Here is a 14870-nt window from a genome sequence, read left to right as displayed (position 1 = left end):
CCTTCCGGCGGGACGCGCCTTCCCGCCTGGACGAGCGCGCGTGGGCTACACCGAGGTCCGAGCCTCCCTAGCAGGGAAAACCCGGGGCAGCCCCGGGTGCCCAGGCCCCGAGCCTGCTGCTCGCCTGTCCTGACGTCAGTGAAGTCACGGCGACCGCTCTCCGTGGCGGGTCTCTGGGATTCTCCCGAGCTTCTTGGTCTCCTGGCCGCTTATGGTGTGGGTGCTGACCCTGCCGACGTCCCCAGCCCCTCTCTATCCCCAGCCCCTCTCTATCCCCAGCCCCTCTCTATCCCCAGCCCCTCTCTATCCCCAGCGCTGGGCCTTCCCCAAGCCCTGTTGGACACCGACCAGATCCTCCTTTCTCAAGTGCCGCTGACTTTACTGAAGGTGGGGACCGAGGCAGACATCCCACAAGACGACTCACACGTCCCAGTTCTTAGGCTCCCATGTCCATCCCTGTGCGGGGCGGGGTGTCTGCTGTCTGCCGGGTCCCATCAGTGCAACCACTTGACTTTCTCACTGTCTGCCTCTCGGCTCCTTCAAGCCATGTCTTAGCTATTCTTTCCTCCTCTAAGATACATCAAGGTATTTTACTGACTGTACTTTTCCCACAAGATTTTGCTGTCGGCTGTTAAGCCAGCACTTCTCCCCCTACTTGTGACTTTCTAGTAGAATGCAGTCACAGCTGTGACACGGGTACCGGGGACCCCCACCTTCACACTCACCCCAGGGCCGAGCCCCTCCAGGTCACCGCCTTCACTCCTCGGCGCCGTGAGGGTCCAGCTGCTTCCGTTGTGGTAGCAGAACGGGAAATGAGCTCCGGCTTATTTTCTCCTCTGTGGAGGGTTTAAAGACTTGTCACTGTAGAAGGAGGGGAAGCAGCAGAGTGGAAACAACAAAGGAGGAATAAGTCGCAGGTCTCTCGCCTTCCTCTGCTGCACCAGGAAGGAGCATGGCTCTGCCTGTCTTTGGTCCTTGTTTCTGAACAACCGTCAGAACCTCACGAGTCCCAAGAACCCTCAGGCCGCTTAGGATCGCTGCTGCCAGCTGCACCCTGTCCCCGTGGAAGGGTTCCTCTTTCCCTTTTTATCCCGTGCCTCTCAGTGGATGCAGAGAGCACCCCTCGTGATGATGCACCTTTGGGTCAGCAGAGGCTGGAGCAGGACACAAGGGCAGTTTGGAGGAAATCCAGTTTGACTGCTTGGTCAGATTTACTCACAAAAGGAGAATATCCCAGATCCAGGGCATTTTTCACAGCATCTGGGGAGGGAAGGAGCGGGATGGGGGTTATCGGTTGGCGTTTGGGGAGCTCACCCAGAGCCAGACTGCCCCCGGAGACCTGTCCCGGCTGGCGTGGCCAGTGTGGCTGGTGTGGCCGGCGTGGCACAGGCGGTGCCTCCGTGTGTGTCCAGGACACTGTGGTGTGAAGCTCCCTGGAACTTAAAGCCCGACCCTGGTCAGGTGCTTCAGGGGTTATGAACAAACGCATCCCGTCTGCATTTGTGGCTGGAGGGGTGGCCCCCAAGTCTGCTGGCTCCTGAGGTGAGTTTCAGCTGCTGGAGAGATGCAGCCCACAGTGCAGACTGGGAGCTCACGGGGACGGCAACTTCCGACCATTTTTCACTTTGGTCTTAATTGAAACCAGAGACCAGAGGTTAATGCAGTTCCTTTGTTTTCATCGGATTTACATCGACCTGACCCATGCAGCATTATGATGTCAAGATGGCTTTGAATACCAGAGAAATTGACTTGAGTGATTATAAAGTGATCCCATTGATTTTTATGGGTCTTGTTTTGTTGTGGTGATGAAAGAGATTTTTCTGTCCGGTTTTTGAGGAGCTATATGTCTGATAAAGCATACAGCAATACAACAACAACAACAACAACAGAAATCTGCACAAACCCCACGTGTGGAGGTAATAGGAAAGCGTGAACTTTGGTTACAGATGCTGCTCCGTCCATGCGAGTAGTGCCTCCATTCATGCTCCTATTAAAAATGTGACTGGGTGGGTCCAGACGTAACCAAGACATCGCTTTCAAAAGAAATATTTATCAGTTAAGCTTTTCCTTTGGGCAAAATTCATGAACTTTATGGGGTCAACATTAAGCTTGGTTGTGTTAAGTAGAATGTCTAAGATTAAGTTTCAGGCTATCAGAAAGGGCAGTGGATACATTTTTAGAATTTCTTTCCCGTTTGGACTTTATTTCTTGGATTATTTACATAAAAGCATCTATCATATATAAAAGGTATTTATCTACTCTAGGTAACCCCCAATACGAAAGGGAGTACAGGAGCCATGTAGATATAGTGGAAGTGTTACAATCAAAGCAGATTTTTTATATCCAGGTAGTGTGACAAAATCCACCTAGAGACACTTGCCTGGCAGAGCTCATGCCCCGGCCCCAGGCCCTTCAAGGGTGTGACCCCATCTGCGATCCTTCGGGACTGAACATGCAGGGGACTAATAAGCCCTGCTCCCCGCCCCTCTTGCTGTAGGATCCCCAACCAATGGCCAACGGAGGGGGTACCCCAGCTACCCCCTCCTTGGGTGGGATGATTCTGAGGCGTGTGGTCACTTTAGTGCCCAGAGTCTCCCCGTGAGGTTAAGCTCCAGACGCCCACAGTGATAACTGGCTTGACTGTGCCTCTGTTGTTGGAAGCCTGCCTTGCCTCGTCTCGCTGTCCCAGCACCAGTATTTCTTATTTCGGAGTCTGCTTCTGGGGGAACAGAAACAAGGACAAAATTTGCCCAATGAAACGGCCCAGTGGGATCGCTTGTACTGACACCACCGGCAGCAGCTCCAGGTGCACACGGCTCCCGGTCAGCTGCTTGTTGCCTCGGTATTAAACATGAGCAGGCAGTCCAGGGTCACCGGACACTTACAGGAAACCTGTAGGAAGGGACAGGAGTCCAAACAAACACATGGAGGAACACAGTGAAAAATAAACAGAGGCTGAAAACTAAGCAAACACGTGGGACTTTTACAACTCCAGGATGAGAAGGAGGATGAGAAAGGGATACGAACCACGGTATATTACGTGGCCTAGCTGGGAATAGCATTTACAAAGTGATAATATTGCAATTCTAATCTAATACTGACCTAATGAAAATTACATATAACTGAAGTGGGACAGTAGGGTGTGTGTGTATGTGTGTGTGTGTGTGTGTGTGTGCGAGAGAGAGAGAGAGAGAGAGAGAGAGGGAGAGAATGCTGGAAGCAGTGCTGTGCGATAGAGAAGCCCATCGCCTGTAATAGGAAGTCCGCAGGTAACCCTGAATCAGAGAAACTGAGGAACAGTAACGTGGCTGTGACACTCAGGGATGCGGAGATGCAAACCAGAAGAGCCAACTCATTGTTGAGAGCGCTTGACTCTGAGGGTTAGGAAGAAGGTGAGGGTGAGAGGGTTAGAGATTTGCTGGTTTTCCTAACAAGACTTGGACTTTCAAACTACACTGCGTATGGTGTTAAAAAATAAACCCTAAGATAAGAGGCAGGAGTTAGGCTTTACAGCCGCAGCAACAAAAACCCAGATACGGTTTATGTATTTCTTCTGCTCTTCGTTCCAGCGAATGTGTCGATCGGCCTCCGCCATCACTGGGGATAGATGGGTGGGCGTCATGGACCCGACCTTCCGCCCGGGGCCGAGCAGTGTGGGCCGCAGAGCCAGCCAGCGCCTTAGGAGGTGAGCGGCCAGCCCTCGGCGCCCGGCCTTGGAAAGGCTGTTTGGGGAGGACAGCCTAGTGATGGGACGTTTCCTGCTCCAGATGGGAGAATAATATCGCGTATTTATTGGGCACTGTCAGCTTTTCTGTCACACTAGTTCTGGAAACATGCAGTCAGTATGCGGGGGACGCTTTGAGCGGAATGCGATGGCTTATGGACGATGAATGACGTTTTGTACTGTGGTCGGACATTTCCGGACAGGTTTGTGAGTTTGACTGCTTCCCTCAGGACCACAGGAATATATAAAAGTGTCCCCACTGGAGCATCTCTGAAGCGTCTGAGCCCCCTGGCCTGAAGGTGAGGCCTCCTTTCCCTTTGCTGTCCTCAGCCTAGGCTTCAGTGAGCGGCCGTCCTCTCCCCACCCCCGTCAGCGCCACGCGCACTGGCCGCTTCACGTATGCAGGCCCTTTGCGCCGTCCTGCCCTCCAGACGGCACCGTCCTGTTGGTGCCTTTCCAAGGGCGCTGCGTTCGGTCTGCTTTGCACGTTTGTCTGTGTAGTCAAGTAGTTGCTCTTATTCTGTGGTTACACTTTTATTCTATATTTGTTTCTTGCTCCTTTTTGGTTGAAATACCTCAAGAGGCCTTTCTTCTCTTGAGGGTGGAGGAACGCAGCCCGGATAGAGGCTCAGAGGTACGGCAGTTGGTTCACTGGGGGCAGGACTGAGGCCCTACCCTGAGCTCTGGGATTCCGAGACCAGTGTCGTGATTTCATTCCGTCTCTTCCCCTAAAGTCTACTTCTGGGAGGCCCGGGTGCGAATTGCTGGAAGGATGTGAGGGGCTCAGATGGTGTGGCCTGTGGGCCCCCAGCTCTCTGGGGCAGAGTCCTGTTTCATCCCTCCTTTGAAGCAGGGACACGACGAGCTGTTTCTCTGGGAAGGAGGGCAAAGGTGCTGGGACATAAGAGACGCCGGGGCTGCAGGAACTGCCTAGACCCGGGTGCCAGCCCTCAGCATCCAACCTCACTGCCCCAGTGACTGCTGCGAGGGCTGGTCCAGGAGGGGTCCTGCCGCTGGCCATCCTTACGTCATGGGGGCACTAGTGGGTGCCTGTACAGTTCCAGGAGGTCTGGAGGGAGGATCCTGGCAGCCCCCGTTAGTAGGATCAGCTCAGAGCGGGGTTTTCAGCAGGGCCCAGCTCCAGTCCTGAGCCCGCCTCTAGAAGTGGAGCCCGTGTCTCTGGCCCAGGACTCAGGCAGTGAGTCTCTCTAAGCCTTGTTGGGTTTGGGAGTTATGCAGGGAAGGGAAAAGGCAGAAGTCTGAGTTTCGGGGTGCAGGCAGAGTGGGGTCCCGGGAGGGGAGCCCACAGCAGGAGGCTTTTCGGGATCAGCGAGGAGACGGGGGCCGCTTCGGTGGAACGGGTGTGTCCAGGGGAGGCGTGCTGGAATTCTTCCCGAAGCTGCCTCAGCTGCCTGTACGTCACCCTTTTCTTGGGGTTTCAGCTCTTTGGGGGCTGTTTCTGGGCTCCCGCCGTGTTTTGGGCGCTGCTGGCTGGTTTTGGAGGCTGAGTGTTCTTTCCTGACGTCTGCGGCTGGAGGGCGAGGACGGGACAACCCGCGTGCAGGTCTCACCCTCTCAGTGCCCATTTCTGAAGGACTTTTGGTTTCAGGCCATTCTGCCCGTTTGAAAGTAAAAATGTACATAGTAGTCATTACCCCACACAGTACTTCCATTCTGTGTGTCACACAGCTGCTTTTTTTGGTGAAAAAGCTCGAAAGCCGTTTGATACTGACAGTGAGAGAAGCAGCCCCAGTGGGTTACAGCATCTCCCCTGGAGGAGGGCCCTCAGCCCCGTGGGCCTGGTGACCTGCCCCATGGCCCCGAGCAGTGTCCCCACGGCTGTCCCCAGAGCAGTCTAGGGGCAGCATATGACCTCCTCTTCGGCCTGAGAGCTCGGGTAGCCAGGTCACAGTGCGGGGAGGCCGAGGCCAGCCTGAGTGTGAACAGCACCTGGGACGGAATGGCCCCCCCACCTGCTCACCTTGGACTCACTGGAACCACCTGGGTAGCTTGAAACGGTCCCCTCCTGGGCTCTTCGCCAGAGGGTCTGGGTGGGCCCGTGACGGGGACCTGCCTTCCCCGCCCCCCCCCCCCCCCCGCGAAAGCCCGGAGGGAGGAGCTGAATTCCCTTCTCCCTGCAGCCCTGGGGAAGCAGCCCACGCCTCCCTCACCTGCTCTCCCCGCTCTGGAGGGAGGGCACTGAGGGGCAGGTTCACCTGGACCTGGGGGGCGGCTCCCCACACCTCCCGTAGCAGGTGCGAGGCTGTGCCCGGGGTTTGAGGTAAGGCCTCTCTTGGATGCCATCTTGTGACCGCTTTGTGGTATTGCAACCCTCCCACTGGAGCCAGGATCCCACAAAAATGGGTAGAATTAATTCCACCCTAGCACCTGGAAGGGGGAGTGGAACTCAAGGACGACCAGCCAGATGAAAACAGAGGCTGCTTACCTGGAGCCGGCTGCAGCAGGCCGGGGCGGGGATGCTTCCTGGGGGGGCAAAGGGGAGGGGGCAGGCCTGGGGGCTGCAGGGAGGCAACCCGGGAGCCGCGTCCCACGTGACGTTAGGGGAAGCAGGGCTTCCTCCGGGGTCCTGAGCCCGTGCAGCCTGCCCGAGGGCTGTGCTTGATGCCGAGGCTTCAGCACCACCCCCCCGCACCCGCCCACCGTGTCTGTCCTTTACAGCCTTCGTTGCTCTTCCGAGAATTGGAAGGTTTGACATTTATTTTTCTCCTCCAGTAGGAAAGTTTCTCTGTTCGCTCAGCTCACCTCTGTCTCAGCCGCTCCCTCTGCTTTGGGGGCCCGCAGCAGGTGGTGGGCGGCACCTCTGGGGCAGGGGCGCAGGTCCTGAGCAGCCCCGCTCCCAGCTCAGCCCGGTCCTGGAGGCAGCGACCGCGACGACCTCGCCCCCCAGGGCCTTTGCCTGCAGGGCCCGCTGCAGCTCTGAACTGGGCCGGGCTTTCACCTGGAAGATTCCTCCTTGCCTCTAGGCCTGACCCTAACCCCGCTGGCCCTCCCAGAGCGTCACTCCCCGCGTCCTGGGGGAAGGACGAAGGTGGCGTTTGATGGTTGGGGATGTGTGGGGGAGGGGGAGAAGGGAGGCTGCGGGAGGCGCCTCGTGCCTTTCCCTAGAAGCTAGTGCGTGATGTGCCGTCGTGAGGCGCTTCGCTGCCGCGCGTTACAGTTACACATCACAGCTCCATCGTTACGAGTATTAGGTAATTAAGTTAGAGTGAACACCGTTAGAGTAGTTACACCATTTGGAAGGCTCGCCCAGGAAGCCATGAGAAGTTGCTTTGAAAAACAAGAGGCTTTACCTGATGAAAATTACATTTGAAAAATTTCAGTTCCAAGGTGCAAATTCGCCAAAGGAAGAAGGCCACAGCAGTGTCAAGTCCCGAGCAGGCACCCAGGCAGGAGGCCCGCACGTTGTCTCACAGAAATGCTTCAGTCCCCAAATTGTGCCCTAACCATCGTCTTTCCGCCGCGTTGTCCCCGCGAGGCGGGGACTGGGTGGTCTGGGTGGGCCCGTGATGGGCATCTGCTGAGGGTAGATCTGCAGGTGTTGCTCGTGGCATGGGTTCCCCCAGGTGCCCCCGGTGGGTGTGTCTGAGAAGCCAGGCTGCCCTGTGGTTTCCCAGGTGGGAGCTGGGGCGTGTGCTGAGTCCACGCGACCTTCTGAATTTAGAACCACACTAGGTGTCTTAGGTGTTTGCAGGGTTTTCAAAGGCAGGTGTTTGGGCTAAAGGAAGCCGCGGGGTTGGGGAGGGGCCGTGGAAGTGGCCGAGCCCTCGTGAGGGGCGTCCGCCAGCTCCCTGTTCCCCTCCTGCCCCTGGCTGCTTTCTGGCCCAGGTCACAGTAGGACCACGGTCCCCTGTCGAGTGCAGGGGCCCTGTGAGGACTGGTCCCCGCCGCTTTTCCGGGGACCCTGGGGGTGGGGAGAGCGAGGCAGCATTGGGGGGCTGCCCGGTGACCCTCTCCCTCCTGGCGGGCAGGGACCTCTGCCCACTTCGGGGGGGCAGGAAGGTCAGCAATGTTGACAGGTTGCCCTCCGTGCCCCATCACCCTTTCCCCTAACGGAAGACTTACGTCCCGAATTCCACCCAAGGGGCTGCATGGGGCGACGCCCCCAGGCGCGAGGGGAGACCTGGGAACATGAGGCAAAGCCAGGACGGAGGCCCAGTTTGCGGGTCCAGCTGGAGGGGAGTCTCGAGGCGGCGGGGGGGGGGGGTTGGTGAGGGGCGGGCGGCAGGGTGTCCGGCTCGGCTTCATGCCCTGGCAGCTCACGTTTCGGCGTCGTTGCGACGTGATGGGGTCCCGGCACCTGAGTCAGCTTGACCGCAGCTCGGGTGCACCTGGGCTGATGGGTGGGCGCTGGGGCAGTCCCTCCCCACGCAGGCTGTGCCCTGGGTCCCTGGTCAGCTGGGGGGGTCTGTCCCTGACCTGACAGCCCTGACCTGGCCCTCCTCACATTGGGAGCAGCGTCCACTGGATTTGTTACCACTGGGACAGGGCTGAACACGTGGACGACCCTGCTTTCCACCCTCCTCCTGCCAGCTGAGGTGATGGGCTGACAGATTAGTTCTTTCTGCCCATTTTTTCAGCCACTCTTTCCAAGGTGAGCCTTGACTCCTTTCTGCCTCAGCTTCCCGGATTCACATCCCTTGGTGGTCCCACCAGAGTGCCTCCTGCGTGGCCCCCAGTGTCTGTCCCCCAGGTCTCTCCCCATGGGTGCCCCAGCCAGGCTGTTGCCCTTGGGCGAAGGCCAGCCCTGTCCACACCACCCACCCTGTCCCTGGGGTGTGGCCCCTCACGGGCCCTTACAACCCATCAACCCCGGTGCTGCACTGGCCCCCAACCCGGCTCTCGGAATGGCCCGCCACTAAAATCCCCGTAGCTGCCCAGGTGGGGTTTGCCATCTGTCTGTCCGGAGCCCATCCAGGGCGGGTCTTAGCTCACTGGCAGGGCTCTGTCAGCCCCGGGAGCTAAGGCCAGGGAACCCACCCTGGCAGGAGAGTGTTGTCTGAAGCCGTCCCTGGTTTATGGGGCTGGAAGCCCACCCTCACGGAGAGGCCTCCTTTCCACCCGCACCTACCTGGCCTCCGCTCATTGCACCCCCGGGACTCTCGCCCCTCATGGCAGGTCTCAGGGGGCATCAACACCAGCTGTGGGCATCTGAAGGTCCCTTTTCCTGTGGGTGGTTAGATGTCGCTCATCATACAGTGAGCCATCTTATCCCCTAGTCTGGTGACTTTTGTTCCAGGAAGAGCAGGGGGCACCCTGCTGTGGGTGGAGATCCTTCCCAGAGCTGGGCTGCCTCCTGAGTCAGAGTCCCAGAGGAGGGGCTTCGGCTCAGAGACTGGAGCAGGACCTGGATTTCAGGAGGTAAGGACTGGCCAGGAGAGGGCGCTTCCTCCGAAATCGGAGGCTCTGCTGGGCCAGCACTCCTGCCCAGAAAGCTTTGCAGAAGCAGACGTTGAAGCCTGGGTGTCCCTGTGTCCTAGAAGGAAGAGCAGCCATGGGTTAGGGCCTTTGGATAAGAAGGGTTTGTTCTGGCTGGTAATTGGCAGTTTTACACTGGAGCTTGTAAGTGTAGCAGCTGCGTTCAACCCTCATAGGCGGGAGTAGCAAGCTAGCCTGTGGTTGGAACATTGCAACTCCACACACTCTGGGGATGTGCTCAGTGGTTTGCAGCACAAGCACTGAGACCTGCGGGAAGCCTGCGGTGTAGACAGCGAGGGGACACCGCGGTTTTCCAGCTGCCTTTCCTCCTGTCTTTTGCTCGGACGTTAGTACAAGCACGCTGCACTTGGTGAGGCTTAGCAGCAGAGCAGACGTGGGCGCGGGGAGGCGGGACAGGCGCTGCGGGCGGCAGGAAGGGGGGTGACTGTAGCCGCAAAGGCCCCAGGGCAGTGCCCGGCGGAGGGAGTGATGCACAGCCCCGAGGACACTCCCGCTCAGCCGGGTTCCCCCCGTGAAACGAGGCTGTCAGTGCCCAGGCTCCGAGTGCTGGGTCTCTGTTGACTTAAGTCACATCTCGCAGGGGTACAGAGAGGAAGGGCCAGGCGTTCTGGGGTCCCCCATCCCGTGGAGGAGGGGCTCCTCTCTGCCGTCACCCTCCAGCCCGTCCAGCTGTTGGTTCCACCTGGCACTTTCTTTGAAGGCGGAGCCTATTTTCCATAAAGCAAATTAGTTTGCCTTGACCTTTCCGTGGTCCCTGCCTCCAAATAACTTCTCAGGAAGGACGTGTCCGTGCTTCTCCAGGGCTGCGAGGCGCGCTCAGCAGGCTGATCTGAACTGAGCTGAGCTCAGCTGCAGGACCCGTCAGACAGGACGAGACCCAGGATGGACGATGCCCTGGTGTCCGGGTGGACCCGCGTCTGCACACATTTCAGTGCCTCTGGCAGCGGGGTGATGGGGGTGTGGGTAGGGAAGGAGGCCTGTGGGGACGGTGGATTTGAATGGAAGTGGCTGAGAGTTGAATAGCTTTTAGAGACTTGCCCCCTCTTAGGCCCCATCAGGTCTTGGGAAGGGATGTAAAGAGAGTCGTTACCCAGCCCCTGGAAGGGGAAGCAGGAGCCCCGTGGCTGCAGGAGGGAGGCTGGTCTCCAGGGTGCGCTGCCTCGGCCAGAGACCCGGCCCAGGTCTCCTGCGTTTGGGATGTATCTATGAAGACTTCATAGCCTTGCCCGAAGACCTCTTGACTCCTACCTCTTTTCTGCCCAGTAGCCCCCACTCGTGAAGGTGAAGAAGACGTGCTGAGGAGGGAGGGGAGAAAGCGGGAAGGGAGGGTGGGTATCACTCGGCTCTTTCTGCCCTGGGGGCTGTAAGGGGCGTAACAGATGGACAGACGCGTTACCATACCTTCAGGACCAGAGGGGCCAGGGCCCTGCTCTGGAACCAGAGCCCGGAATTAGGTTTGTGAACGTGGCGTCTCTTCATGTTAAGTGTGCTTTTCTTACGGATCCATCTCACAGATCCTACCTGCTATTCTGATTTACTGAACGAGAGGAGTGTTTGTTTCATGGCCCAGAATCGGAGCTGTGATTGTTCACATTGACCTCCGTACCTGTGTGAGGGGCCATGGGTCCCCGTTCCCTGTCCCTCAGTGACAGAGACTTGGCGGAGGTGCCGCCACAGGAGAAGGTGCGCCTCGTCTCTCTCCTAATGGCTTTGCACGTCGGAGCTTAAACCCAAAGGAACGGAATTTTGTAGCCAAGTGTGTTTTACTTCGTGTGGTTAATGAACGCAGCCATGTGTCATCCACAAGTTTTCTAACACGTGTGCTGATTATATCAACAGAAACAACTTTATGAAAAGTGGGTGTGTTGTGTTTTATTTGTTTAGGAATCACTAACTGAAACGTGGGCCAGGTCTGGGGTGCGTCAGCAGGTCCTCCCCAGGTGTCGGCCTCCAGTTTCCCTGTGTTCCTGCAACTTCTGCCTCCAAACACCAAGTCCCAGGGGCCTCCTGGCCCACGCGTCGGCAGCATCACCGTCAGCCGTTTCTTCTCACGTTGGGTTAAGACCCTGCCCTTAGGTTCCAGTCACCCTTGGGGGAAAGCCATCCCTTCAGACCTACCACGGCTGAGCCCAGCGCTGGGGATGGGAGTAAAGCGAAGTTCAGTAGAATCTGTGTGTGCTGTAATCAAAAAGGTACTTTAGGTCTCTTTTTCTGAGCTAACAATTAATTTTTTAGTGCCGTGTGAGGCTCACAGTGAAACTGGGCGGACGTGCAGAGTTCCCACGTGTGGCAGCCCCGCTGGCATCGCTGTCCTGCGTCAGCCTGGGCGCTCGGCGTCATGACTCGTCATAACCAGAATGAGGACCAGGGTGAGGCCGACCGCGAACCCCAGGCTGCGCGGTGTCTGGTATCTGTCCTGGTCCCCGACTCGCAGCCCCTGAAACACTGGAATCTCTGAGTGACAAATAAGGGTCTCCTGTAGGCTGATGCGGCAACTGGTGTCTGGGGCCCAGGGTGGCTTCAGGATGGGACTGGTCCCAGAAAGATCAGGGCATGATTAGAGGGGTGGAACTTCCAGCCCCACCCTGACCTCCAGGGGAGGCGAGGGGCCGCAGGTTGGATCAGTTGCCAATGACCAGTGATTTAATCAGTCGTACCTGTGCAATGGAGCCACCGCAGAAGCCCCTAAAACCCCTTAAATGACTGCGTTCAGAGAGCTTCGGGCTGGTGAAACATGGAGGGCCGGGAGGCTGGGCACCCTGAGGGCATGGAAGTTCTACCCCACCCCCTCCATCGGCAGTTCCTGAGTTGTGTCCTTACAGGGAGCAAAGTGTTTCCGTGAGTTCCACAGGCCATGCTGGCAACTTACCAGACCTGCGGAGGGGTTGGTGGGAACCCCCGGTTTGTAGCTGGTCGGTCAGAAGAGTGGGTACCCGGCACACGGAGCTGGCGTCGGAAGCGGGGGTGGCCTCTGGGACTGAACCTGTGACCTGGGGGTCTGCACTAATGCCGGTGTGAGTGTCAGATTTGGGTTAAATTGTTGGACATGCAGTCGGTGTCGGGGAGTCGGGGGACTGGGCTTGGAAGAGACGCCACGTTTGGTGTTGGGGGAGCCTCAGGCTGTGCTTCCTGCAATAGAGGAAAACTTAGACGTGATCGTGTGCGTTTACATGCAAGTTACTTGTTGAGGGATACAGTCCTCATCTACGTGTCTTGGCTTGGGGAGAGTTTTATGAACATGTGGAAAAACCGCCTTCTAAACGTACCTGGGTCTACGTGAACAACTCGGAAGGAGGGCAGGGCCAGGGTGTGGGCTGACAGTCCCGGAAGAATCCATTAGTTGGATTTTTGTGATCAATTTAGTAATAGATACTGTTGGGGGAAGAGAGAAAAACACTCATAAAACCATAATGGAAAATGGAAAACTATGAATTATGGGTGAGAGAGCGCCAAAGTGGCACGTTACGAGCGTTCTGGTCTCCAAATCGTTCTTTTGCTTATTTTTATTACATGAGTAATTAAATATAAACATTAGTTTATATTTATATTAACTAAGGTGTATATTTAACTACCCCTGTAATACATCTTACTATAGAAACACGACAAACAGGGGAAAACAGTGATCATCTCTGCCCCAAACACGGCAGGAGCTGTAGGTGTGATTCTCACCACCTGAGATTTAGGACCCAGAGTGCTGGGATAGGTACCACCTCCTGCGATCCTTGGCAGGTCATAGATTTACACTGGGTGACAACGGGTTGTTTTTCTTACAGGTAAATACTAGGCCTGAGGGAGTATTTAATCCAGGGCTGAGGCTGAATCGCATCACAAAGGACACATCTGACCAGATTCTCGGGAGTGAACCCGTTATAGTGTCTGAGGGTCCCTGGGTGGTCATCCCATCAGATGGGAAAGAATAAGCTGGAAGGAAGGGCTGCCCTGGGGAAGCAGAGCGGTCCACGCCCAGACCCCTTGGAGCAGGACCCACCGCCCCGCCAAGCAAGTGCAGGCAAAGTAGAGGGATGGAATTCGTCCATCCAGTCCGGGGACAGAAACCCGTGATATGGCCAATTCAGAGCACACTTCACTTTGGGAGCACATTTGACAAGAAATAGGTGATTTGAGCTTTCCGGAGAATGGCCTCAAGTTACTCTTCAGTTCAGAGGAGTTGTAACCCTGGCCCTGCCTGTCTTGGGCACAGGCCCAAGGAAAGGGGGTACAGGGTGTAGGACTTCCTGGGAGGCCGGGGGCTGCCCAGAGATGCCACCTCAGTATCTCAATGTCACCCAGCATGGCGGGGCCACTTGGTTTGGCCACTGTTGCTTGAATGAAAGAGGGTGTTTTCTGAAGCTTGAAAATTAAAGATGAAATGACTGGCATTCTAATCACCGAGAAAAATGATACTGTGGTCTCGATTACCTGATTTTCAGTTAACTAGGATGTTGTGTGTTTGCCCAGGCGAATGTGTGGTCTTTGAGTTCGATTACCTCCGAACAGCTCTCCCTGGTTGCAATGCCGCGAGATGTTTTTCACAGAAATAAAGACAGACGTCAAATTCTACTTTGGTTGTTTTGTGTTGACCTTTAAGTCCCTTTTCAAAGCTGAACTTCCATCAGAGCAAATTTTCATGGGTGCAATCAGAAAAGTTTCTCTGTGGTGTCTCACCTTAATCATAAAGGGATGAAACAGAATTGGCCGGAGCTGCCGGAGCTGCCCCCAGGACTTTATATCAAAGCAGCTTTTGTTATCGTGGGTCTGAAATAGTGGTGGCCTACGCAGAAGGAGTTTAGGTCCTTGTCTGTGTTACCAGAAGGAATGAATTGTCTCCTCTTCACCATTCAGGGTACCCAGCGCACTCGGGAGTGGGGAACAGAAAACTCAGAGGAAGGAAACCCCATCCGGGACGCTGAGGTTCCGGTGGGATCCAGTCCAGCGAGCTCTGCTCCCGTCCCTGCACGGCTTGGTTGTCCTCCGAGAATTGTCACTTCAGTGCTTGTGCCTTTTGTGCCTTGTACACGAAGGCATATTCCAGAGTTAAATATCATTGTTTTTTTTTCTTTTGTAAATTAAACTTATCTTAAACATACAGATACAGAGTTTGAGGTGATTTGGGATGAGGTGAAGGTTCTCTTTGCTCACGAACACTCTTCCGGCCCGACGGCCCCTCTGAGGTGGCCTCCGCAGTGCAGAGCTCACCTGGCCTCGGCTCTGGAGGTGCGCGTGCTCCTTGCCTTCTGCTGCAGGGACCTCTGACTGCCAGTGACCCTCGCCCTTGCCGCAGGCAGCGGCGTGGTGGGAAGAGCCTTTGGAAGTTGGATCATGGCTTCCGCAGTCCTAAGAGTGGCTTTTCCTGCCCGTGGTCCCTGCAGCCTGGGTGCTCGTTCTGTGTTGTCTCCTGAGCTTGTGCTGCCGAGAGCGCCTTCCTGGTCTTCAGGCTGCCCCGAACCCTGGAGCTCAGTGGACTCCTCTGCTTTGGAATGTGTGGGCACAGACCCCTGGCTGCCTTTCTCCTTCAGCTCCAAACGCTGCTCTCTGGGGGCCGTCAGTGGACTCAGGCCTGTCCGGTGCGGTTGAATGAGAAGGCGGAAGGCGGCAGGTGGCACACGTGGGTCACCCGCGCAGGACGCGTGAGGACGATCAGTGACAGAGGCAGAGGGCACCAAGGGTGAGTCCTCAGAGTCTCCTGTTT

At 56.6% G+C, this 14870-nt stretch overlaps 1 protein-coding gene across 4 annotated transcripts in view; it reads left to right on the top strand.

Annotated features, from left to right (window-relative positions):
• The window catches only part of PTPRN2 (protein tyrosine phosphatase receptor type N2), a 697620-nt gene that overhangs the window by 138391 nt on the left and 544359 nt on the right, over nucleotides 1-14870 (top strand). The gene's annotated exons all lie outside the window — the stretch shown is intronic.

This window comes from Stenella coeruleoalba (genome assembly GCF_951394435.1).
Source record: "Stenella coeruleoalba genome assembly, chromosome: 9".
Lineage (NCBI taxonomy): Eukaryota > Metazoa > Chordata > Mammalia > Artiodactyla > Delphinidae > Stenella > Stenella coeruleoalba.
The sequence above is the reverse complement of the archived record's forward strand: the minus strand, read 5'-3'. Positions and strand labels throughout refer to the sequence as shown.